At 41.9% G+C, this 27,148-nt stretch overlaps 1 pseudogene; it reads left to right on the forward strand.

The window, feature by feature from the left end:
* The first annotated feature begins 1,728 nt into the window (after positions 1-1,728).
* LOC149242521 (ABC transporter F family member 3-like) overlaps positions 1,729-27,148 on the forward strand; it is a 93,600-nt pseudogene continuing 68,180 nt past the window's right edge.

Here is a 27,148-nt window from a genome sequence, read left to right on the forward strand (position 1 = left end):
CTTCATCAATAACTGTACGATGAATCGTCTTGGAATCAATAATTACCTGTATGAGGAAGGCGATTTGGGGAGGTAGTCTTAGAGTGTGGCGTTCTAAGTCAAAAGTTATTAAATCCGAATCGACCGGATCTATGCCACCAATGGCAGATAGCATGGACTTCCTCTGAGAAGGGCAGCTCTGGAGAACCTCTAAAGCGGACATAGCCGACGGAGTCTGTGCTAAGTCCTCAATGATGTTGTAGTGCTGTGCAGCACGAGCATTCGGATTATACGAGGATTTCCAGAGTACTCCTTTTGGAGGGGGTCGAAGAGGCGTTTCAGTGGTAGGTCTCTCGATGTGGAGCGGACCTGAACTGAACGGGGGAGCACTTGGGGGAACCTCAGGCTCCTTCCCGGCAGATGATGAATAATCTTTCATTCGAGTACTGATATTAATGGGTATTGTACCAGCCATAAACACTTGAGAACCAAAGGAAGAGGGAGGCTGAGTAGGGTCAGCCACCATTTGAGTTTTTTGAGTGTGTTGGGTGGGAAAGGGCTCTTTGAGCACCGCAGGAGTCCCAGAGGTGCCTTTTAATAAACGACTAACTTCGGACCGCCTCGGGCAATCCTTGGTAAAGTGATTTTCATCGCAAATAAGACAAGGATATTTGGGTTTGCGTTTAGTGCCGTCCTCAGGTTGAGGTTTTGGGGTTTCCTGCTTAGGTTGCTCCGGCTTATTTTTCGCTTTCCCTTTTTTCTTCTCTTTCGAAGCCTTGTTTGCCGTATTAGATTGGACGACATTAACCTCAGAAGTAACATTCGAACCAGGCGATGCCTGGGAAGGTTGTCCATTCGAAGCAGATGTTTTTTGCTTTGCAGGGTTCGTATTTTTCTTTGAGGATGAATTAACCGAACCAATGATACCGTCAACAGTGGGTGTTGGCGGGGCTTTAGATGTTCCTTGTCTTGGGACATCAGGCAGATAATCATATAATGTACCTGACTGAGAATAAACCAAGTCAAGGTACTGAGCTCGAGCAATAACTTGCTCTTCAGTGACACACGCCCCCATGGCGATATCCCGAGCTATCGGAGGCACGAACGAAGTCGTAAACCAATCGGTAAGAAGCTGGTCGGGAATCCAAAATTTGATCATACGTCTACGCCGTCTCCATCCATGGATATGATCAGAGATATGCGTAGCTTTCATTTGTCTTAAGGAAGTGAGGAGGTACATACCTGTTTCGTATCGAATGGGCAACTGGAAGTGAGTGAGAAATGCCATAGCCAAGGAATTGAAATCTTGAAAGGACCCGCGATGAAGTTCGATATACCACTTAGTGGCAGAGCCAGTGAGAGTCCTTTGAAAAAGGCGAAGCTGAATTGAATCGTCAAGCCATGAATTAGATGAACACCACAAATGATAGGTCATAATATGGGCTTGTGGGTCTTCATTGGCTTTACCATCGAATTTTGGACAGTCACCAGGTATTTTAGTTGGAACTGGAGGCCAATAAGGATTATGAAGAATAGGATCATTGGTTAATTTGGATACATTTGGTAATTCTAAAGTCGCTAAGAATGGTAATTGAGGATTGAAAGGCATCTGGGGCTGTTGGTAGGGTGGAGCACCAGGGTTCCAGCCAGGTGGTGGTTGCCCCCATAGAGTTTGTCCGGAAGGATTTGGCCCCATAGTGGATTGGCCGTAGGGATTTGTATAGTGCCCCCCAGCATAAGGATTACCAAATGATGTTGCAGGTGTGCCGTATTGCTGTTGATAAGTTTGTGAGGGATTCGCTTGCGGTTGCTGGTAGTTCTGGTACGGGGCAAACGGAAATTGCCCTTGAGGTTGTTGGTAGCCATACAGTGGTGGGGCTCCGAATTGAGTTGAAGGACCAGGCTGGGTTGGATAAAAAGTTTGTGATTGAGACCCAGCCTGCATTTGAAGACCAGATGGGTGTTGGGGTCCCATTTGGGGCCATGGACCGGATTGAGCAGCGCCAATGGACTGTCCTATAGGTTGGGCTATCTGGCCAGAAGGAAAACCTTGTTGATGGTGAGGTTGGCCGATCTGTCCAGAAGGTTGTACCTGCTGATACTGAGGTTGGCCTACCTGCTGGAACTGTTGTTGCGCAGTTGAAGGTTGTCCTAGCAGACTAGATGGTTGAGGAGACTGGGCAGTTGGTTGGCCCAACTGTGTTTGAGGCTGACCAATCTGCCCAGAGGGTTGTGAATACTGGACAGTAGGTTGACCGAGTGGTTGAGTAACTTGTCCAGACATTGGACTATACTGGACATTGGATTGGTTTGGGTTAATAGTTTGTTGACCACTTTGTCCAGCGGGATAGCCTTGCTGGATACCAGGTTGGACTTGTTGAAAAGACGACTGACCTGAGTTACCAGAAGGTTGCATATAAGAAGAGGAAAAAGGAGCAACAGTAACGAAAGGGTTTCCATGAACGGATTGCCCTGGTTGGTCTTGAGGGGGTTGTATTGGAGATTGCGCAGATAAAACTTGACCACCATGGAAAGAGGTGGAGGTCCAATCAATTGACAATGGGACCGATACCTCAACAACCGGTTGAGATGACAAATATGGATCCTACGGCTCCTGCATTGGGACATTTGTCATGGGGTCAAAGACTCCAAACAAAGAAGCTGAGGGACGACTAGAAATAGAAGTCAAGGGGGCTGCACATACCGTTGGAGCGGTTGTGACGAAGGTAACAGATAGACTGCGACTTGGTGGAGTAAAAGGCTCCATAGTAGGAAAAGTGTGTGATGACCAAATGGGACCTGTGAACGGAGTTCCAGAAGGCGTAGCATCTCTCAAAGCTTTATAGCCCAGTGGTAAATTTGTAGTAGTAGGCGTACTACTAACATGTATAGGGTCCGTTGAGGTGGGAATTTCACCGCTCGTTGCAATGGACTCATCAGTCGTTGTAGGAGACAGATCATCCATGTCGGAGGAAACTGGTGGGACTGACCCACGAGGAGAAGGATGGTCCCAAAAAGGGATACCGTCCTCAAAAGGTTCCCACGTAGGGTTCCAATGAAACTGGTAAGTCTTGTCACCCGGGGCACGAGAACTAAGTGGTTGTATACTCAGAACCACAGGAAGACTCACCACCGGTGTTTCGGTAGAAGACGAAACCGGTAATTTTGCCAGGATGAAACTTGAGAAGTTTATCGAGATAACTCCTACTTCGGACTGACACAAACGAAAGCTAATTGGGATCCCTCATCTGGTCTCTAGTCTGCCATAATCTGGGATCCCTCGAGTAAGTGCCTCGAGGTTCTGCACCAGGTCATCATCGTCAACCTCTTCCTGAGGGTCCGCTGCAGGTTGTACTCTCTGTACGTTGTGAGGCAAGTCGGCTGGTCGCTCTGCACCAACGTCTGCATACATATATATAGGTGCTGTAAGAAACAGACATGAATTATAAAAACTTGAATATGTTAAAATATTAAAAACATAAAAGGTCCTTACCTAGCTCCTCGTCCCAGTCCTCTCCCTCAGGCAACGGGAGGTCTGGATCTCCAGTAAAATCAGTGCCCGCATAGGGCCAGTCCTCCACGACGATCAACTGGTGTTGGAGCCAAATGAAGAACTCGGGCCTCCAGGCCATCTGCTGGCCCCCACCTCCTCTGGGCATAAGTGGTGCCCATCGAGCCAACCTCGGCTCCCGTGGCACTGGATCTGCCACTATACCTCCTGGGATCCAGAATATCGGTAGTCGCTCCAAGAAAAAAGATACTATGATGGATCCATATCCGAACTGTTTATTGCCATCACGCTTACATTTGGTAAGCTGCCTCTTGATATTTGCTGTTACTGCCGTGGCCCAATCAAATAATGTAGGGTGTAGGCACTCAGTTGCCAGTAGCAAGTGATTCTTGCTGGCCTCGTGGGGTGCCTGTACCCCAGCCGTCCGAGTGATAGTGAATAGTACCACTCGTAGCACCAAATCTGGGATAGTGACAATGTCCACCTTGGCACTATTGGATCCAAAATGGGCCCCAGGACAAACTCTGGCCATTACCTCCCCCATCTTTTCCCTAGAAGGTCTACTACCGGTCAAGATGGGCCGTGCGCCCCGCTGAGATAGTCCAGTAATAAAATAGACATCAGAGACATCCAACTCCAATGTCTGGTCTTTCAGGCGGAATACCTGATCCTCAATATCCCAGGCATCCACAATAAACCTTAGTAACTCGGGCTGTGCACGTAGATATGAGGTAAGTAAGAATTTTTTCAAGCCACAATCTCGCAAAGCATCCATGCATGTGTCATCTTCCAATGCCAAAGCATCTATGGCCTCATGTTCCCTTTCTCTCCATTCTATAGCCATTTTGACCAATTCCTGCAACCAAAACACCAAAATGACATCATGAGATCAATGGTGAAACCAAAAATCAAAGAAAATTGCAGGTTCAACGGTCAAAATTATGTGAAAATTGGTTCGCGCGATTGGCGCGACTGTTTTCAAAACAGTCGCGCCAATGGCACGTCTCCTTTAGAGAAAATTGCCCATTGGCGCGGTCCCGTGAGGAAAACTCGCGCCAATGGGCGCAACCCTAATTTTTGCAATCGTCCTTGCAGAAGATCATTCTGTGGAAGAAAAACTAAATAGATTGAATAGAAATGGAGCTAAAGATGAGGCCTCTTACCTGTTTCAAACGGCGGCTCGAATGGTCTCCTGGATTGGTCGCAATCAGCAGTTGAAGTTTGCACCCAAAACCCTCCAACGATAAACTTACAAGGTAAAAAGTGAAAAGTAATTTTATTTTTTACTATTTCACTATTTATAACTTCTTTTGGCTTAAAAAACACATTAAAATCATGTTTTTGTGAATATTTTTATGTCAAAGTAGGATTTTACGCTGTTTTTGTATGTTGACAGGGATTAGTGCCACTCAAGCAACTTAACGAGCTCCTTTTTTTCGGTTTTTCGAGCTCGGTAAAACACGAAACAGGTTACTTCGAGGTCCGCTTTCAGCTCTTTTCTGACCATTTAAAGAGGAAAAGATTGCCGAGTCGCTCCTCTTGACTCGTTAAATGGTGATAAGGGGCGGTCGTTTTAAGTTCTTTTTGTCGACCGTTAAAACATAAAAAGATTACCGGGTTTTTGTTGTTTCAAACTCGTTAGTGGTTACAAAACGATGTGGTTTTGACCCCTTTTTTACTTTTTCAGGTCGAAGTCACTAATCATGAAAAGTACTCCTCGATCGTAATGATCGGGCGGTTCTTTCGGGTATTATTTTATACTTTTTCGGGCCCGAGAGACACAACTTTACGAAAAAGGACATCCCTGGAGTTTCCTTTTCTGCTGTCTTTTCAAACTCTCTAAACATGAAAAGACGCCGAGTTCTTCCTTTTTCAGACTCGTGAAAACTTAATGACATCGGATTTTGTCACAACACAAGCATATGCTATCCCCATCAAGCTTGTTAAAAATAACTTGGGTACTCGCCAGAAATGGCGGGGAGAAAAGAAATTTTTTGAACCATAATTATTACCGTAACGGCAGTATGTCGCTCTTGAACATGGCACTTTTTGCTTTCGTGTCTGGGGTGGGGATATTTCATATCATATATTTCACTTGCTTCCATGGACTTGGGTACCCTATTTTACCTCTCATTCACTCATTGCCTCGTCATCATGACCTTTGATACATTGATGTCAAATACTGCCAATTCCGTTAATGTGCCGCCGATATGTTCAAGAGAAGTTGACCTCTGCAAAACAACCTCCCTCTGATACTTCTCACAATCTTGATTCACAACTTCATCTCTCTGTCTCGTGTCGATGATGTGGGAAACATTATGGCCCACCTTCGATCAAGGTCACTCCCTGTCGACTTCAACTCATTATCCAGGGAATTGATCTAGAGACTCCTTTCCGGTGCCTTGGAGCCTGCATGCCTCAATGGCAGGTTCTTCGTGTTCGACGTGAGGTTTTTCATCATTGACCTCCGATCGAATGATTCTACGGGTGTTCGACTTCAGACCATTGATTCACACGCCGTAGATTGTACCTATAGTACCTTGAGGGCCATTGTCATTATTGGTGGTACCTCTCGCGTCTGTTAACAGTTTCCATTATTGACTGGTAATCAAACAATGTTCATGCATGTTCGACTTCAGCTCATATATTCACATGCTTGGACTTGTACTCTTGTTTGGGTCGAGATGGAGCGCAAGACCCTGGATTGTGTCTGTTGTAATCCAGGTGTGATTCTTGGTACTTGACTCATTCACTGGATGGCTGCGACCATACCTGAGTCAGTTCATTGATCCTAACCAGATGGTTGCGTCCATACTATGGATCCAGATTATTTATGTACTCTCTTATGGATGGCTGCGACCATACCACGTACATCATGTAATTGAACTATCAGTCATGTCTCTTAATATAGCTCCTCGGCGGCAGTAACTATATGTGCTCTTATGTGTTCTTATGTGTGTTCTTGTAAAGCGTTTCACCCCTCTCCACCTCTCGGACTTCATGCTTTAGGGGGCATCTGTTACACAGTAATTTGTCACCATCCCTGTTACTCCTCTTGTCGTACCTTGGAGGACCCATCCCGGGAGTTATAAGAAGTGACAAAGGCTAAAAACACTTGCATTATGTTCCCCTGAGTATGTACTCCATGTTCCCTGAAGACATCTTCTGCAGATTATCCCTGAAAAGTGATCTTTTTCCATTGGCGCAAGTCCACAGTATTCTACCCACGCCAATGGTGGAGATCCTCAAAAGAGGGCGCGACCATTGGCGCTCTGTCTTAGAGCAACAGTCGCGCCAACCAAATTTAGTCGTGCTTTTTGCCTTAACGCACGTCCGACTGTTGTTTCCTTCATTACATGGAGCTTTTCTAAGGATAAAAAATCAGTCTTTTGTCGAGCTTTATCCATCTTTATGGCTTTTGCTAATTAGCAAAAGGTGTCCCGGTTCATCGCATCCTCCTCCCTTCTTCATCTATATAAGCTTGTCATTATGCATTGGACAAGCTAGTGTTAGTGCTAGTGATTTAGTGATTGAGTGATAGTAGTGATGATTATTGGTCATGGAGTGTTAGATGTTGAGTTCTTGAGTTCTTGGAGGAGTGCTAGTGAGTGCTAGAGAGGTTATGCTGCCGGAGAGGAGATGCATGGCAAGACACATATAGTTATTCGCCCAGCCAGGAGAAGGGTCGACGTCAGAACAATGGTTGTAACTTTTCCTGTTTATTAATTGATGAGCGACTGCTATTATAGTTCCAATCTCATTATCTATCATGGTGATGTGTTGATTTATTTCCTTTCTGACTGAAATATAGTTGTGCCTTGGTAGTTTTTATGTTGGTATCTGTCTCTTCCTTTGCATGTGCAGGTGTTCGTTTGTGATCTGTTGGAGCAAGGGAGCGAGGATATCAACTCTGCTTCAATCATAGCGTTGGACTCCGGGTTAGTCTTCTTGATTCACCTTTGATGCATAACTAGGAACTTGCGTAGTAGCGTGGTTTGTTTGTGGCTAGTTCTGTTATAGGCTAGTGGGATCGCCTCTGTCCGCAGAGGGGATTTACCTGACCAACATTAGCTTTAGCTGGAAACTAAATATTTTCCTCAATGTTTCTGATTTTCCGAGATCACACTAAGGCGCAGCGGAAAAGAGCATACGCATGAGAAAAATCCTTCCTTTCTGTTTATGATTTGCCCAGATTGCACAGAGTTGCAGGGAAAAGAGCATACGCAGAAATGAAAGGTATAGATCCGGCAATAAAAAAATCTAAATAAACCGAAAACCGAAATAAACAGAGATAAAATAACTGTAAATTGCAAATAAACACTGTATACCTCCAGATCTTAAAAATGACACAGCTAGGGCTACCGGAAACCTTTTCGCGTGAAATAAAAGGGGTTCCTCACTGGAATTGATGCTCCCAACACAACAGAGCAGTCCTCTCGGCCCGAAAGCAGTCAGAAACAGTGGATCTAGGAAATGGTAGTCGGATCCAGTTCTACTGGCTTCAGATTTGGATCACCAACGGACGCAGCCCTCAAATAGATCTAATACCATGTAGGAATTTACAGGGTAAGTTCCTTAGACAGAACACCAAAGGACACCGCTCAAAAACAGATCACAGATCAATACACGAGTATTTTGACGTGGTTAAAACCCTCAAAGAGGGAAACAGTCCACGGCATGAGCCAACACGACCACTTCAGGCAATTTATTAATAAAAGAATGAAAATTTACATATGCTTCTCTCATAGACGGATTACCCTACAAATGACCCTCCATGCTCTTTAAATAGAGATCATGGACCAATCGGGTGTCAAGCCACGGATCAAGTGTCGGTAATACCGAGGAGAGAATGAACCGTCGGATCACTACATATCGTGACCGTCGGATTGTAAGTTACAAAATGTACATAGTAAAGAACCTAACTCTATACCTAACTCTATACTAGACCAAGTTGTACTTAACTATTTACTATGTGTCAGAATATCCTAACAGTAACCGGGCATCGTCTAGTGAAAATCCGCACACTGCACCATCCAAACCTAAATCTCCATGTGTCATTTGCAAAGGAGACCACTATCATCAAGGTTGTCCTTGCATCCCTCAGATCTTAAGGGACTGGTCTCCTCATTTGCACAATCCGGTGTCATCAACCTCTGAAGATCATGTTGAAAGTACACCATCAACTAGTGAAAGCGAAGCATTTGGACAAAAAAGGAAATGTAGATTTCCTTGTAAACTATGTGAAGGTGATCACACCATCCACTGTTGTCCATTCCTAGACGAAGCTAAAAGATTCTTGGATAACTGTCCTGCTTCACTGCTATGGCTTCCTCCTGGATACAAGAAACTCTTGCCGAGTCCATCGCTAGTTGAAAATCTGACCGACACGCCATTATGGTCGGTTGAAGTGTCTATCATTGAAGATAAACCCGCTGAATCCATACCAAATGAAAGTCAAAAGGTTGAGGCGGTAGTCGACCCGGTCTTGTCTTCCGAAGGTCCATCTTCAGATGATACAATCACTGAAGAGAATGAGAACGACACCATTCAAATTATTTTCATAAACACAGACTCCGATGAATATGGGGGCAATCTACCTGTTCCTTTACTGCAGGAAGGAAGTTCGTTAGAGTCATATCTGGTCGTCTATTCGGTCCCACCTCCAAGCAACCTAGTCATTTCTTTCGATTGGAATCTACTAGGCAGACCCCATTTACCGGCTAATGTACCACTCCGAATCATTGTACAAGCTTACAAAATGATCATGGTCGGTGCCATCATAGATGAAGGCGCTTCTGTGAGTATCCTTTCCTCAATTTCTTGGGAAGCGCTTGGTTCACCATCGCTTCTGCCTGAGATGAGAAATCTGACAGGCTTCGACAAAGGAACCTGTCGACCGTTAGGGATCCTTCCCAATGTGCCCATCACATTGAGAAGGAAAACCATTTACATGAATGTAATGGTAGTCCAAGGACCTCTAGATTATAATCTACTCCTTGGGCACGACTATATTTATAGCATGGGGGCCATTTTCTCCTCACTCTTTAGAGTAATGTGTTTTCCGCATGAAGGCCGAGTGGTCCAACTCGTAGACCAGCTTTCGTTCCCCGGCTCACACATAGCTAATAGTAAAATTCCATCCCGAACTGGTCTTTTCACGCAAGGAATGTCTCATCAATCTCCAATCCATCCACCTGAAGAATGCGAGTGATTCGGGAGGACATGACTGAAACCCAGGGGGCATGCACCCTGTTCTACTTCAGCAGGAAAACCTTGGGTATAGGGTAGGTTTCTGTAGAGGATATATGACTAGTTCGACACACCCATCCGTTTAGGAAAATGGGATTAGACTGGAATAAGGTTCCCTCGTCAAAGTTATGTGAGTGGAGGCGACGGCGCTACTCACCTTTGTCTATTTTGGTGGACATCGCCAAGGAAGTGTTTTGTCTGCGACGCGGATGGAGCAATCTTGCAAATGTGAGAGATTTCATATAGTAACCTGGAAAATCTACTTCGCTTGCCTGGGGGCATGCAAACCTTTTTGGCATGGAAGTAAAGAGTGACCATTTATTTTCTTAGTTTGTAGTTTCTCAACCCTTTAAACTCATAGGATTGGTCATTCCTAGCTTTCATAATGAAAGGATCCGGAGCAAAGTTTCAAATGGTGCAAGCTCCTTAAAATTTGAACCTTTCGATGAGATGTCCTTATTAGACGACTGACACGAGTATTTTTATGCGAAGTTCAAGCTCATTAAAAATTAAACCTTAGCAATGAGAAAACGTTCCCCCAGAGTTTAAACTCATTAAAAAATGAACCAATCCCCGGTAAATAACCATTGTGAATGCATTATCATCAGCTTTTGAGCCCTGGTCATGTTCTTACCATCACTTCCACTCTATTTTAGCCGATCATTCACCTCCATTTAATGGTTTACCCCTTTTGAGGAACTGCTGCGAAGAGTGATCCTGTTAGCCATCCTTGTGACACTGTCGTGATTGGAAATTCCAAACCTTACCTAGAATCAGCTGCTACCTGAAATTATCACTCGTTCCTCAAAAAACGAGTCTCCTTTAAGCTCTTTTCATCTGACTCGTAAAATATGAAAATATTGTCGAGCAATTGGCCTCTCCAGCTTGTTAAAGCTATCGGGAGTGCTATCCCTCCTCTAGATTTTAATCTTTTTGGACCGGAGGGATTATTACACAAAAAGATCAAGCGCTTGTTTTGTTCGGCTCGTTAAAATTATCGAAAATTCATCCATTTTGTATTATTTTATACTTTTTTGGACTTAAGGGATTATATGATGAAAAAGGATTAATGTAGTTTCCTTTACGTCCCTTTCAGACTCTCTAAAATTGAAAAGGACCGAGTTATCTTTGTCGTTAAACTCATTAAAACCAAATAGCGACAAACTTGTCCATATAGACAAGAACGAGTTTCACTACCGCTAGGCTCGTTAAAACATAGCGACGAGTTCTCCCGAAGGGAAAATTATAGAACAAGCATATGTTATCCTCCTCAAGCTTGAAAAAAATAAAGAGGTACTATTCAGCAATGACTAGGGAAAAATTGGGAAGAAAACTTGAAGAAACTTTATTGGTAGCAAATCACTCTTGAACATGACACTTTCACTCCACGTCCGAGTCGGGTTGGGTTATTCTGTTCACCAGTCATATCACCATTGGTCCATCACACCATCCATATTTGGGGTTACCGCTACCAATCCACGTTAGTGTCGCCAGTATGTTCAAGAGAAGTCGCTCAGAGAATTCACTTGTGTCTCATCCGCTGCAATACATTCAAGCTCCATTCTTTCATGACCGCCACCCTGAAACCTGTATCATCAGATCATTTTCACCTCCAAAATCATTTACTCCGTTCTGTGTCGTAGATGTGGGATTCATTAAGGCCCTCCTACGATGGGTCGCCTCTTGTCGACATCAGCTCATTATCCAAGAAGTCGACCTAGGAACAACCCTTTCAGTACTTTGAAGCTTGCATGCCTCAATGGCAAGTTTCTCACTTCCAGCGACAAGTTTACATCAATGGCCTTCGACCGAAAGATTTTACGTGGTGTTCGACACCAAGTCCCTTTTTCACACCATGCGAGTTGTACTATAGTACCTTGAGGGTCATCATTATTATCGGTGATCCCTCTCGCGCCTGTTAACAACTTGCATCATTGGCTGGTAATCAAGCAATGTCTTTCCATGTTCGAATCCAAAACATCTTTCACATGGATCGACTTGTACTCTGAGTGAAGATTGAACGAGTTTGAAGACCCCAGATCTAGTTTCATCCATCCGGGCTGTGATATATTCAGGAAAATAAAGACATAAAATGTACATCATTGCTGCACAAATGATCATCTGAATCAAAGGATGATGGTTCTATCAGAATCATCAATCTGCCACATAGACGGTTGTTTGTCTCATGTACATGAAAATGAATTTATAAAGATGAGCATGGGAATTCCTGCCTCAGCTAGATCATGAAAATATTATGGAAATAATGTATTGTATTTTATCTTATTACAGGTCGCCTTCCATCTAGAAAAAACTTCGGATCCTCATGATAAAGCATTTCACCCGACATCAAAATATTAACGACCTCATGCTTTAGGGGGCAACTTTTATACAAATTTTTGGGCACTGCAACCCCAATCATACATGTCCATAAACCAAGGTCTCCTAAGTCCCTAAAAGTGTTGTTTCATACCCTAAAGGAACAAAGTCAGCTGATTACATCATCTCCCAGAAGTTCTCCACAGGAAACTGCTCAGAACTGGTCAAAATTGGACCATACAGGTTGCCTAGTGCTAAGGGTGCGATGCATCCCACCTACCCAGTGTAAAGGGTGCGATGAATACTAAAAATCCCTTCTATAGGGTGTGATGGGTGAGAGTGGACAAATGGCAAAGACAGTTTGCGAGGTGGATGATCATAGAATCTTCTAGAAACTTCTCATATGACAGTTACCTCTCTGAATTCGCCTAGGGATGAGTAGGAGATCATCAATCTCCAAGTGGAATCAAGAACTATTAGAGAGGACACTAATCAAGATCCTAGAAGCTGACTCACCCCCCTGCAATCATCTATATATGGATCCCTCATCCCAGAGATCCAGAGGCTGGAATTTTGTACCTTGTAAGGAAATGCTGTTAGGTTCTTGGTGGAATATCATAGTGTTTGGTGATCTAAGCTTTTCATGAGGTGAAGAAGGGCTTTCATGCTGATAGGATGACGCTGGGTCAGATCAATGGGTTGTAATCCTCTCTTCTACTCTTTCTATCAATAAAATTATTCAAGTTTTCCTCCATATTCTTGTATGTTTGATGATATATGCATTTGTGTGGTCAATATATATCTAGTCCTATATTGTTTATGGTTGTAGATCTTTGTTCTTTGATAGTATTATGCTGCTTTGATTCCACAGGTGCTCTTTGAAGCTGGGTAGACGAAAGAGAAGCGGCAAGGATCTATCAAAAGGGAGAGGAACCAAGCAAGGAATCAAGCGCAAGACTAAGGTTGGTGTCCTTTGTTCCCCTCTTATCTACTTCTCATAAAGGAAAGCAAAAGTAGTTTTAGTTTGTTTGTTTCTAAGATAGCTACCAGTCTTAGCGGGCCTAGCAGCTCCGAGTGGACACTAGATTTCCCGATAATAGAGGTGATGGTAGGAACACAACCAAGGCTTAAAAGGTTGATGTAGTGGTAATCACAAAGGTTATTTACCGAAGGTAGGTTCATTTTTTAACGAGCTTGAATTCTGGGGGAACATATGCTCATTGGTAGGTTTATTTTTTAATGAGCTTGAACCATACAATAATATTTCTCATGTGAGTGCGGGTTCATTTTTTAGCGACGAGGTCGAACCTTGTGGAAAGTATGCTCGGTAGCCTTTTCATGTAGGCTAGCAACGACCAAAATGCAAAGCTAGAAAATATATTAAAGCTAAAGAACTGCTGAGGTTAGGTAGGATGGTTTCATCAACTTGTTTAGACAAAACCCTTCCTTTGCTTTGCCACCAAAAGAGACGAAGGCGAATGGTGTGTCAGACCAATCACCTGACCTCAAGAGTTAAAAATAAAAATATAAAAAATCTAAAAAGCTAAAAATGAAATTGGTCGTTTTTTTCTTGCATAAAAAGGTTTGCATGCCCCTAGCATGATGAAAAAGAGTCTTCTGTAACCATATGGAAACTTACTCTGGTTGAGCAGGATGATTTTCTGTCAATGCTTAGACAAAACATTTCCTGCACTTTTACTGCCAAATAGAAAAAGGTGAAAGGTCACCCAAACCAATCACATAACCTACAGGGAAAACTAGTGTCTTTTCGATCTGCTAGTCCCACTAGGATTGACAACTATCCTAGAAACAAACAATCAAATCAATTTGTGATTTCCTTTATGTATGACAGATAAGAGAGGAGAAAAGAGACTAACCTGGATATTCTGCTTGACTCCTTGCTTGATTTCTCTCTCCCTTGATAGAGGTTGTACCTCTTCTCCTACTTATCCCGCTCAATGAATACCTGTAGAGACAAAGTAAAAAAACACCATCAAAGCATCTGGATCTATTATATCATAAACAATGTAGAATTAGAAGTACATTGATAATACAATGGCATTCACAAACAAAAACATTCACAAATACACGATTGTATGGAGGAAAACTCAAAGAAATTTATTAATAGTATAAGGGATAATTACAACCTAGCTGTCTAATCCAACATCATTCTCCTAGCATCAAAGCCCTCTTCACCTCATGAAAAGCAATATCACCCAACAATACAATGCTTTTCTCAAAGATAAACTATCATCACTTCCTTACAAATTACAAAATTCCATCCTCTAGATCTCTCAGATGAGGGATCCATTTATAGATGTCTACAAGGGTGTGAGTCATCTCTGGGTTTTTGATTAGTGTCATTCCACTTGTTGTCCTTGGTTCCACTTGGAGATTTGTTGGATTTGGAAGAATTCTTTGGAAGATTCCATGAGAATCCACTTAGCAAAATATCTTGGACATTTTTCCATCCTCACTCATCGCACCATACAGAAGGCCTCTTTAGTATGCATCGCACCTAGCTAGTGTAGAAGTCAGTATGCATGGCACCTTGATAGTGGGGAAGTCAGTATAGTCCAGTTTTGGCCAGTTTTGAGTGGCTTTTTAGGTGGAACTTTTGGGGAATGATGTAATCAGTTGACCATGATCCTTTAAGGTATGAAACAACACTTTTAGGGGTTAAAGAGCCCTTGGTTTATTGACATATAAGATTGGGGTTGTAGTGCCCAAATATGTTGATAACAACTACCTGAAGTAGAGGCCTCTGTGAAGCTCTTCTTAGCTTCCAGAAATGTCTCCTTTGCACGTTCCAAGTCAAATCCAAGTTCCTTTGTAGGAGCCTTACGAACCCATGTATCTTCCTCAAGCTACTTCCCCTTATATTCCCTTGTGGTCATGCTACTTCTCAGCACCACATTTAGATTTGGGTCTTCTTTGCACGGTTTGGACCTCATCATTTGAATATTTTGAGTCGGAGTAGGTTGTAGTACCCCTTTCTCATGCATCTGTGCGACCAACGTAGGATAATCTACTGCTTCATGATCGAACTGAGCACACTATGAAAATGAAATTCTCATCAGGTTGGTACAATCGCGAGCATAGTGCCCTGGTCCTCCGCAATTGTAACAGATTAACTGTCTTCATCCTTTTCTTGATCCCATTCCTCCTCATCCTCGACCTCGGCCCTGAAATCTAGCGTGCATCATCCCCGCGGCCGGGTTGAGACCTCATGTTTCCGTCTACATTCTATAGGCTGGGGTTCACTCCATCATCAATTGGTAGCTGCGACAAGTATCCTAGTCGTGGCCCACCGACCTACAAAAATTACAAAAAAGCTGCTGCAGAGTCTGTGTATACTTCTACAACAAATGATAGTTATCTATCGTGTGCTTTCCTCTTATCTGATAGATCACGCACCAGAGTGCAGGTGCCGCACTTGGCCCTGCATTTGCCTCTGGTCTCAATGGCATTGGCCCCCCTCCTGCGAAGTAGTTTGCGAATACTGCACAATGGTCTTTGTCATGGCCTTGGCCTTTGCATTTTATGCACCACACTTCTTCGCGCGCCTTTGGCTGCGGCGTCCTATCCTGCTTCAAACTCTACATCTCCAAGCATAGATTCTGTAGTTGTGCATGGATTTGTTGGACTCCCAACCCTAGATCTTGTATCAGTGTTTCATGCAACCTCATCGCCATTTCCAATGCTTTTACTTGGGTTGAAAGCTTCTGCTATGGAAGTGTCATTCTCAGGTGTGGTATCAAAGATGCCATAAACCATGCATGGTGTTGCATGTCTATTAACATCATATTAGCCTTGTGGATCGTACTCTTCAGCCACTTATCTAGATCCCAAGGGGTCTCTCTTGGAAGCATCACGATCTCTTTAATTCTGATGATTGATTGTGTCTCTGATTTCGGCCAGCTAAATTCTCTATTCAGCGCATTCTAGATCTCTGCTATTCCTGCATTTGGGTGATCATTAGAGTGCTTCATATACCATGTCAATGCACGATCCTGCAACTTTCTCACCAATGTGGCCTTCTTAATGTTGTCATCCATGACCCCTTGTGCTTCTGATACTACTCTTACCACAATCCAGAACTGGTCTGGATCCTCATTTCCTACTCCTCTGAATACGGGTAGCTTGATCGCATTCGCCATGCTGAACTGTGGGTTTGGTGGAGGTGGGGTAGGGGAAGATGGAGGTGAAGTAGGTGAAGCAAGTGATGGCATAAGTGAAGGGGATAATTGCGAAATGTGTTGCCTTATCAAACTGACTGCACTTCTCAGAGAAACTCGAGCGAGCTCTTCCTCGCTCTCATGCGAAGGTGAAATTAAGGGACTATTTCCTAATCCCTCAGTACCTTTGTAGATCTTTCTGCTCCACATCATGCGAAACATTAATGTATTTGCATCACCCGTTTCTAACATAACAATATCTTAATCTAGGTATTTAGGGATTTAATGTACCTATCTCGTGGTCCCTTGAGAAAACATCGGTCTGCTTCGCTATAGCTCACGGTCATGTCTACCATGAACTCAATGATAAACCCTCTTATTATCCGTTCGAGCCAATGGTCCACAGCTCACGCGATCTTATCTTCTGATGCCTCTAGTCTACACATTAACTTCAGATTCCACACTATTGGTTGATCAAGTTTGTACCTTCCCTAGCTATCAACTAAGCTTATGATCCAATCGTACAACTCTAATGGAAAGGATGCAAAGAAGATCTCATGGATTTCCATATACACGTAGCGATCCAGCCACCTTTTCTTAGATAGTTCTAGAGTTCTTGTAGGAATTTACAGGGTAAGTTCCTCAAACATAACATCAAAGGACACTGCTCACAAACAGATCACAGATCAATACACCAGTATTTTGACGTGGTTAAAACCCTCAAAGAGGGAAACAGTCGACGACCTGAGCCAACGCGGCCACTTCAGGCAATTTATTAATAAAAGAATGAAATTTTACATAAACTTCTCTCATGAACAATTAAACTACAAATGACCCTCCATGCTCTTTAAATAGAGATCATGGACCAATCGAGTGTTAAGACATGGATCAATTGTCGGTAATACCGAGGAGAGAATGAACCGTCGGATCACTACATATCATGACCGTCGAATTGTAAGTTACAAAATGTACATAGTAAAGAAACACACTTTACCTAACTCTATACTAGACCAAGTTATACTTAACTATTTCCTATGTGTCGGAATATCCTAACATCCCCCCTTAAGAACAACTTGGGATAGGATTGAAGGATTTACAAATATGACACAATAGGAGAAGGAAGGAGGCACTAGAACCTATCCCCCCTTAGTGACAACTTCCTGAACTCCAACCATAAATCGAAGTTTAGTAAACTTCGCCTCTGTGAGAGCCTTTGTAAAGATGTCTGCAACTTGATCATCTGTTGAAAAATATTGTGATTCAAGAACATGGTCGTGAGTGAGCTTTATGATGAAGTGCATGTGCAGTTCAATGTGTTTGCTACGCTGATGTTGGATCAGATCTTTGCATAGTTGAATGGCACTTTGATTATCACACCAAAGTGTAATTAGATGCTGCTGCTAAAAGCCAAACTCTGACAGGATCTGACGAAGCCACAAGGCTTCCTTACTAGCTTCTATGGCACCATGATACTCTGCTTCTACTGAAGAAAGAGAAATGGCACCTTGTTTCTTGCAAGCCCATGTAATAGATCCTGAACCAAGAGTGAACAAATAACCTGCAGTAGACTTCCGATCATCAGGGTCACTAGCCTAATCAGAATCAGTGAAACCAACTAATAGAGGAGCTGCTTCGGCACTGTAATGAATCCCAAACTGAACTATACCTCGAATATAATGAAATATTCTTTTAGCTGCTTTCCAATGACTTTCATGGGGGTTTTGCATAAACCGAGCAACAAGGCCAACGACAAAGGAAAGGTTAGGACGAGTATGGGTTAGATACAAAAGTTTTCCTACAAGTTGACGGTATAAGGTAGCATCAACTTCAGGAGAAGTACAAGTGACTGAAAGTTTGACTCCAGACTGAAAGGGAGAAGGGGCTGGCTTACAGTCTTCCATGTGAAAATGGCATAGAATATCACAGGCATACTTGGACTGGGAAAGGGAAATACCTTCCTTGGATTGCAAGACTTGAAGACCAAGAAAATAATGTAAGTGTCCTAAGTCTGTCATTTCAAACTTCCTTTTAAGGCTAGAATTCACATGGTTTATAAGGTTGGGATCACTACCAGTGAGGATAAGATCATCAACATAAAGAACAAGAATGATAAGAGACTTGCCCACTTTCTTGGTGTAGACAATATTGTCAAAATGACATCTAGAAATCCCAGATTCTAAAAGAAAGCTATCCATTTTGGCATACCAAGCCCGAGGAGCTTGCTTGAGACCATAAAGGGATTTCTTAAGCCGACATACAAGGCTGGAGTCTGTTTGTATAAAGCCAATAGGTTGTTCCATATAGATTTCTTCATGCAAGTCCCCATGCAAGAAGGCAGATTTAACATCCATCTGATGGACTTCCCATTTGAAAGAGGCAGCAAGGGAAAGAACAAGGTGGATAGAGTTCATTTTGGCAATAGGGGAGAAGGTTTCAGTATAGTTAATGCCTTCAACTTGTGAAAAACCCTTAGCAACCAGACGAGCTTTATATTTATCAACTTTCCCATCTGGTCCATACTTGGTTCTGTAAACCCATTTGCATCTAACAAGTTTTCATCCCTTTGGAAGAGGAACAAGATCCCATGTATCATTTTCCAATAATGAATGATATTCTTCATTCATAGCTGCTTCCTAATCTGGATGGCCTGAGGCTTCTGCAAAGGTGTCAGGATCATAATTCACTGAAGCTTAAGCCAACAAAGAAGAGGCTCTATCAAACTGAGAACGCGTACATTGCTAATCTGTAGGATCATCGGCAAGACCACCTGCTGCATCCCGAGTAGCACAGACCCATTTTGGAAGTTGAGGAGTTGAAGGAGGATCCCGAGAAGGTGGGGGATGATTTTAATCCTCACTTTCATCATTTGAAGAAGAAATATTTTCAAAATTGGAAGAGATAGGGAGAGGTGGCACATCCGCCGAACTAGGCTCATAGGCCGATATATTTTCAGCAAACTTTACATCTCTTCTAATGATAACATTCTTGGACTTAAGTGGAATAAGTCTATATCCTTTGACATCTTCAAAATATCCAACAAAAATACATTTTTCACTCTTAGGTTCTAAAGCTTTATGTTTCTCATCTGGAATATGGGCCCATGCTTCACTTCCAAAAACACGAAAGTGACTTACATCTGGTTTAATTGAGCTCCATGCTTCTTCTGGAGTGATATTCTTTAAAACCTTAGTAGGAGTGCGATTTATTATGTAATTTGCACAGTTAATTGTTTCTGCCCAATAATTAATACTAAGTCCTTTAGATTGAAGCATACAATTAACCATTTCCTTTAAGGTGTGATTCTTCCTTTCAGCTACACCATTTTGTTGTGGAGTATATGGAACAATATGTTGCATTTGAATTCCTTTCTCAGTGCAAAAGTTGATGAATTTGTTGTTAACATATTCTCCACCATTATTAGATCTTAGCTTAAGAATTTGATGTCCATATTGTTTTTCAACAAAGGCCTTAAAGGCCAAGAACATGTTAAAGACTTCACTCTTGAGTTTTAAGAAGTATACCCAAGTGCATCTGGAGAAATCATCAATGAAATTTAAGAAATAATTGTAGCCAGAGAATGAAACAACTGGAAGTGGACCACATAAATCACTATGCACAAGCTGTAAAGGGGCTGAGGCGTGCCAAGAGGCACATTTTTCAAAACTGTCCCGATGATGTTTTCCGAGTACACATCCGAAACAAACACCATCTCTGCAAGATACCATTGGAAGACATGTCACCATATTTTCTTTACATAGATTCTGAAGGGAGCGATAGTTTAAGTGACCAAATCGCTCATGCCAAAATTTGCTCACTTCATCGTTATGAGCAACAAATACCGAGGGAAGATTTGATGACCCAAAGTTGTGAAACTTATACAACCTTGTAGAATCATCAGCAATGCCAGTAGCTAAAATTTGTCTAGGATCTCTTAGGTCCTTAATTACAACATCGTGAGGTGAAAATTCAACGATTTTACCTTCACCTGAATGAGTTATCTGTTATACAAATAGAAGGTTGCAGGATGAGGTTGGAACACATAATACATCATTAAATTGACCATTGTCTATATGAACAGTTCCAATCCCTACAACACTAAGAGATCTATCATCACCAACATATATATTTTTGGTGTTACAATCATTTAAAGAAGAAAACATGGCTTTGTTTTTGGCCATGTGATAAGAAGCTCCAGAATCAATGAGCCACTCATGAGAATGAGAAGAAGAAGATACATTTAGTGCATAGCCAGACTGAGATGCTTGACAACCACATGTAGAAAGTGCTATTCCTGAAGATGAAGTTGAAGTTGAAGAGTGCTCCAAATGGATGTTATGCTTCTTCATTGCTGCTTCCAAGGCTTCCATTTTCTTAAAGAATTTGGATTCTAAGTGGCCATCTCGATTACAAAAGTTGCAATGTCTATCAGTCTTCTTCCCTTTGTTTTTATTTGTCTTATCATTTTCTTGAAATGATTTTTCATTTTGAGGCTGAAATTGTTTAGGACCATTGTTTGGTTTAGGACCATTCCTTTTAGGATACAACTTCTTAGGATTCTTTGAATTTTGTTGCTGCTAGGCGGCTAACGCTTTCTTAGAAGAGTTTCCAAGATTAAGAAGACCAAGGTGTAAGAGTTTTTCTTGTTCTCTTATTAAAGAATCACAAAAGGAATCAAAGGAAGGGGACTTGTAGGCTTGTCCTTGAGAAATGAAGGCTTCTCTTGTAAAATGGAAGGTGGAAACAAACACAGAATAGGCTGGTCCCAACTTAGTAAGAATGGAATAGATAAGGCTACTATCTTCTTTCTTAACCTTAACACCTTCAAAGAGAAGTCTAAGGGTCTTGAACTTGGACAAAAAATCTTCAATGCAAGAAAAATTAATGGGGTCCAATGTAAGCAACTCATTTTCAAGTTGATGAGCTTTAAGTTCATTTTTAATTCCAAAAAATTTAGTGATCGGTTTCATTTCTTCCTCAGGAGTATCAAGTTCTGCAATATGGAATCTAAGATCTGGAGAAATAGACATCCTTATCAACCCTCGTGCTTGATCTTGCCTATTTTCCCATTTAGCTGCCTTATCTTCATGTTTCGATTTGGTTTCTTCGCCTGAGGCTATTCTGTAGAGACCTTTACTTCTAAGTAAATCCACAATGTAGGACCACCATTGAAAGTAGTTGGTGCTATCAAGAATAACTTGGCATGGAATTTTCATTTTAATAGAAATTGAAGCTATAGATGCTTAAACTAAGTGTTCCAATGGAAATATCTCGAAAAATTAGGCTAGTTCAAAAAAAACGGCTCTGAAAACGGCTTCCGTATGAAGAAGTTATGGCTTTTTGAAGAAAATTTGATGAAGATGCCGACGAAGTGCGGGAATGTGCGGAAATGAAAAATCCGCCCCCACAAAAAGGAGACTTGAACTCAAGACCTCTACTCTCATAAATTAGCTTTGGACCAAGTGAGCTAAACTAAAAGTTTGAGAGAGAGAGAGGGGGGGGGGGGGTGGGTTTAGTCACTGAGGCTTTGGGTTGCGTGCTTGCTTGAGAAAGCTCTTTTTCCCTACAAAAAAAAAAACACAAAACCCAATACGGACATACAAAAAAAAACGAACCTTGTGGCTCAAAGTTAGCTTTAGCTGGAAACTAAATATTTTCCTCAATGTTTCTGATTTTCCGAGATCACACTAAGGCGCAGCGGAAAAGAGCATACACATGAGAAAAATCCTTCCTTTCTGTTTCTGATTTGCCCAGATCGCATAGAGTCGCGGGGCAAAGAGCATACGTAGAAATGAAAGGTATAGATCCGGTAATAAAAAAGGCTAAATAAACCAAAACTAAAATAAACAGAGAGAAAATAACTGTAAACTGCAAATAAACACTATATACCTCCAGATCTTAAAAATGACGTAGCTAGGGCTACCGGAAACCTTTTCGCATGAAACAAAAGGGGTTCCTCACTGGAACAGATGCTTCCAACACAATAGAGCAGTCCTCTTGGCATGAAAGTAGTCAGAAACAGTAGATATAGGAAACGGCAGTCGGATGCAGTTCTACCGGATTCAGATTGGATCACCAACGAACGCGGCCCTCAAATAGCTCTGATACCATGTAAGAAGTTACAGGGTAATTTCCTCAAATAGAACACCAAAGGACACCACTCACAAATAGATCACAGATCAATACACCAGTATTTTGATGTGGTTAAAACCCTCAAAGAGGGAAACAGTCCACTGCCTGAGCCAACGTGGCCACTTTAGGCAATTTATTAATAAAAGAATGAAATTTTACATAAGCTTCTCTCATGAACAGTTAACCTACAAATGACCCTCCATGCTCTTTAAATAGAGATCATGTACCAATTAGGTGTTAAGCCATGGATCAAGTGTCGACAATACCAAGGAGAGAATGAACCGTCGGATCACTGCATATTGTGACTGTCGGATTGTAAGTTACAAAATGTACATAGTAAAGAAACACACTTTACCTAACTCTATACTAGACCAAGTTATACTTAACTATTTCCTATGTGTCGGAATATCTTAACAATTCTGTTTTCCTGTATCACGAACTTGTGAATCTTCTGATCCAACCACTCTTCAATTTCCTTCTTCGTGGGATTCCAGTGTTCCGACATCAGACATCCCTTAGGCGGATCCTGGTCCTTGAAATGGAGCCATTTGTTGGCTTATTGGGGCCTGACCCAGTTTCAGAAGTGATTTAGCCAAACAAATCTCGAAACTACCAGCCCTTTTGTTAAATTGGAAACTAGGGCCGAACTCCATATGGGTTGGCTTATTTCTGGCAGTTGATATTTTTATCGGATCCCTCTCGTCGAGAGGTGTAGGATTGATCCAAAGATCATCTGATTCCGATAAGTATTTATGGAGATATGAATTTATTTTGTTTATGTAATTATTATCAAGCCGACCAGCACATATGTAGGCTCTAGAAGCCCAACCGGCGTGCCTATTCAACCTCTACATTTTTAGTATAAATACATGAGGATTTTATGTCATTTAAACACATATTCTTGAGTGATCTCCTCCTCTCCACGTCTTGGGTTTTTGGAGGAGTGATACACCAAGAATAATATGTTGGCCTTATGAAAATGCCCTAGCCGCAGTACAACGCAGTCATGGTAAAACGCTGGTCCATACGCTGTTTATGAAAACATCTATTCATACGATATTCACATTGGATACGTCATGGATGCTATACGCTGGTTTCATGTAGTCATGGGATCACGTTGATTATACGCAGCCCTAGCAATAAACACAAGAAATTTGTATTCTTCTCTGAAATGTCGTGGGTGCAGAGGATCCGAAAAATGAAGGACAGAACGTGCAATCCCTTCTGTGATCATGGAGCAGATCCGCATTAGGGCAAGGAGAGTGTAACTGCACCTCGGATGGGTTTAAGGTGTAGTAAGACTAGCCCTCGAATGGAAGCAAAAAGATTGGTTTTCGGATGGAAGGAGGATCACCTCGCACTATAGGAAGACTGGCTCTCGAATGACCTCACATTACAGTAAGGAAACAAATCAGGTCTATAGATGGAATAGCATCACTATAATCTTCACATGTCTCGACATTACAGTGTGGAACACTCAGCTTCCCAACAGCCCTAGATCATGTACATAAATGCGTTCGTTACAGCAATTTCTCCATACGCTGTCAACAGATAAGTCTTGGCATTTATTTATAGAGATACTATATCAGTCATATGGTCTCAGTCATATGCTGTCATTCATAACACGTAGGGTCCCTACGCAGTCATAGTTCACATATATGATGTTCTTCATGTTATATACATACACGCTGTTCATATACATACGCTGTTCATGTCATATACATACACGCTGTTCATATACATACGCTGTTCATGTCATATACATACACGCTGTTCATATACATACGCTGTTCATGTCATATATATACACGTTGTTCATATATACATACACTGTTCATGTTATATATATTTACACGCTGTTCATACATACGCTGTTCATAGATACTCATACGCAGTCATAACTGCAGTCAAGGTATGGAGCCATTCCTGTAGCCGCAGTCTTGTATTGAACCAAGCCGCAGTCATAATTGTTGTAGCCGCAGATCATATATGAAGCTCCACATACCTGTGTATGATAATTCAGTAATTCTACATGATATGATAAACCCTAGGCATACTTGTAGCAGTCTTGATGTATGATCACAACTGCCCGGTTTCGGTTGGATAAAGAAGATCTCAGTGACATACAGCTGTGACGTGAAGTATTAAATATGCACTCACAATGAGAAGGATCATAAGAAATGACGGTTACAGTCTCAACATAATGAGAATGATGAGAATGATCAATCTCAGATCATGATGGGCATGGGCAGCAAAATGATGATAAGAGCAGCTCAGTCATAGGGCAGCATGATCTCAATAAAGGTGCAACAATGGTGCAACTGTGATGAATGATGCAACGGGCAGCATCATGATAAATGAGATCATGAGCATAGGCAGCATGATGCAGATCATAGCCAACATGATGTATGGGCAGTGTGATGTATGAGATCATGAGCAGCATGATGGTGCTACACGGTAAGGTGCAGCAAATGGACGAGATGCAGCACGATGATAGGTGAAGGAGTCACCTTGAGAATCAGTTGAAGCAGAATGTCTTTAACTGATCTCATCGTTATACGAAATGATCTATGCTCAGATCTAGACAAGTCAAAGTGTTGACTTCTGTTGTAAATGTACTCTCTCTCTCTTTCTCTGCTAAACTTTGAAGATAAAAGAAGATTTGATCAAAGGGTTTCCCCACACATTGTGGGGTTTGTCCCTGGCTTGCGCCACATCTTGTGTCCTCTTGTCTTGGCTTGTCTTCTGCGTTTTATACTTATGTTCTATCTGCAGTTTATCATAATGCTGATGTGATTGCTAACTGTGAAAATTTAAATAAATTGCTTTAGCATAGAACATACCAAAACTTAACACCTTTCGACAAAAGTATGTGGAGCGCGGACTGAGGTCTCACCTGAGGTAGTATGGGAGGGTGCTGGAACCAAGTTTCCACACCCTAGGCATGTCTTGATGAAGTCTGGGAAGTTCGTGAACCGATCCTGTGCTCTTGCACTGCTTCGCGCAACTATCTATCCTTCGCAACTCGTGCGACTGCTTCCGCGTAGCTCTATAACAAGCGTGAAGATGAGCTATCTAGATCCTTATTCATGACTATGCATTTATTATAGATCTTAACTTAATCATGTGGGCCCAACATTCAGTAATAATTCAACATTTATAACTAGTGCACGCGATCATAAACTGTAAAGAGATGCATAAATGTCACAGAAGCAATAAACACATAGTATTTCATAATCAACTTATCTTTTATTAATCCTCTATTAAGATACAATCCCAACTCCGCCCTGTGCATTCAGCTGTAGGGGTCCACACACACAGTTGTGGAATCTACCAGGCCTCTATGCACTCAGCTGTAGAGCCTCTTCCTACTACTACAACCCAAGACTCGGACTTACAAACTCAAAGCTAATTCAACATCCAAAACCCATATCACTTCTCCAATTTAAGAATTAGACTCCCTTTTTACCCTTAGAGCCTCACTCTATTTATACAATCCCATGGTCCACTGACCATGGTTAGGTTGACACATTCTATATTAAATTACATTATTTTAGGGTGGACAACCCTAGACTCTCGTGCTTCGCGCCCGCATTTTTCGGGGTCTTTACATTACATTGACCAAAATTTAGGCTACAAGCCCCAAAAACCCGCTATGGGGGGATTCGATTCCCAACAATCCCTTTGAGTGCACTTTAGGAAAACAAGGATAATTTGGGTACGCTTTGGAAGAAGAAGGACCTTCTCTCCTTTCAAAATCACACTTTGGAAAAACAAGGGTCCCCTATCTCTTTAAATGTGCATGGCACAATCTCAAGCAATATTTGGTCATCCTTGTCGACTATCTCTATGCTTTGCAACCTCACAAATCCTCCTTGGCACATAGTGCATTGTCAAGCAACAATGGTTCCTCATTTTCCCTTGTGACTGCGCTTTGCACCCAAGAAGTATTTCTCTCTCCCTAAGTGCATGACACATTTTTAATAAATAGTGGGGTCATCCCTTACTCAATGTCTGACTCAACTGTGATTTCATTGTCTCCTACTCCTTTTAGCCTAATGCATGGCACAATTTTAGTCAATAAGCTCATCAAAGTATCCCTTGCACTTTCCCATTGTGATGGACCATGGAAAGCCCCTTATTAATATCACATGGCATAGTACCAATGAACAACAGTGCATTTCTAAGCCAATGTTAAGCTCAATTATTCCTTCCTCATCAAGCATTTACCTCTCCTTTCACAGGTCTTCACAAGAAGCTTCCTCCATGATCTAGGTAGAGGTAGGATAGATGATTTCAATACTGGTTTTTCCTTGTCATGAGTGATCTTTAGTGGAAGTTTTACCCTCTTAACATGACAAGATGATGCTCAAGGAAGATGTTTAGGAGAAGAGACAAAGAAGCACTTTCAAAGAAGAAGCACAAAGAAGAAACATCATGAAAACACAAAGTATATCCTGGACCATGACAGAATGAAGACATTGCATGTTAACTCAATAGGTCCTCATATTGATCCAAGACCCTTTGGATGGTGAAGATGAAGAACAAAGAAGACCTTTTATGAAGATGAAGTGCTGATTAGATCTATCATGAACAAGTCTAAGACTTAGCAAAAAAAGAGAAATTTCCACCTCATCAAGTTGTGACTTGTACATGTGTCATCACAATGGTCAATATGTGTCCATGTGTCATGCCACATCACTTGTGGATGTAATGATGTAATTATCAAAAGTAAAAGGAAAAAATGTAAACGTATGGAAGTCTAAGAGTCACATGTGGAATATGA

The sequence above is a fragment of the Pinus tabuliformis genome, chromosome 8 (assembly GCF_031772625.1).
Source record: "Pinus tabuliformis cultivar Carrire ecotype Pingquan chromosome 8, CPIR1, whole genome shotgun sequence".
In the NCBI taxonomy this organism is placed as follows: Eukaryota; Viridiplantae; Streptophyta; class Pinopsida; order Pinales; family Pinaceae; genus Pinus; species Pinus tabuliformis.